Here is a 438-nt window from a genome sequence, read left to right on the forward strand (position 1 = left end):
GTAAATCTCCATCCGAAGGCCAGAGGGCGCTCTCGCGCTCAAACTCCAAATATGCCCCGAAGAAGGAATCTATAGGGAAGGAAGAAATCCCTATAGCGGTTGCTGAATAAACAGAAGATTTAACTGCTTTCATTGATTCAACGTGACTAATAAATTTCACGTGCTTTCAGATGGAGCAGCATTTACTACACATAGCCATAGTTCACTGAGAAGCTATGCAAACGGCTGTCATTATCGTGAACGTCGTATTTCGTCGATTTCATAATCCTACGATTATATCGTCTGCGATTATGAACACGATTTTGCATAACTTGTCAGAGAACTACGGCTCTGTGTAGTAAATGCTGCTCCACCTGAAAGCAGATGATGGAGATTTACTACTAATCACAGAACCGGCTTTACTGACAAAATGTGCATGACAATCGCATTCGATTAATC

At 41.8% G+C, this 438-nt stretch overlaps 1 protein-coding gene across 1 annotated transcript in view; it reads left to right on the top strand.

Annotated features, from left to right (window-relative positions):
* The window catches only part of LOC107667836 (pre-mRNA-processing factor 17-like), a gene marked incomplete at its 3' end in the record, with an annotated part of 26,209 nt that overhangs the window by 23,444 nt on the left and 2,327 nt on the right, over positions 1-438 (top strand). The gene's annotated exons all lie outside the window — the stretch shown is intronic.

Source organism: Sinocyclocheilus anshuiensis, unplaced genomic scaffold, assembly GCF_001515605.1.
Source record: "Sinocyclocheilus anshuiensis isolate Anshui unplaced genomic scaffold, SAMN03320099.WGS_v1.1 scaffold2417, whole genome shotgun sequence".
Classification (NCBI taxonomy): Eukaryota; Metazoa; Chordata; class Actinopteri; order Cypriniformes; family Cyprinidae; genus Sinocyclocheilus; species Sinocyclocheilus anshuiensis.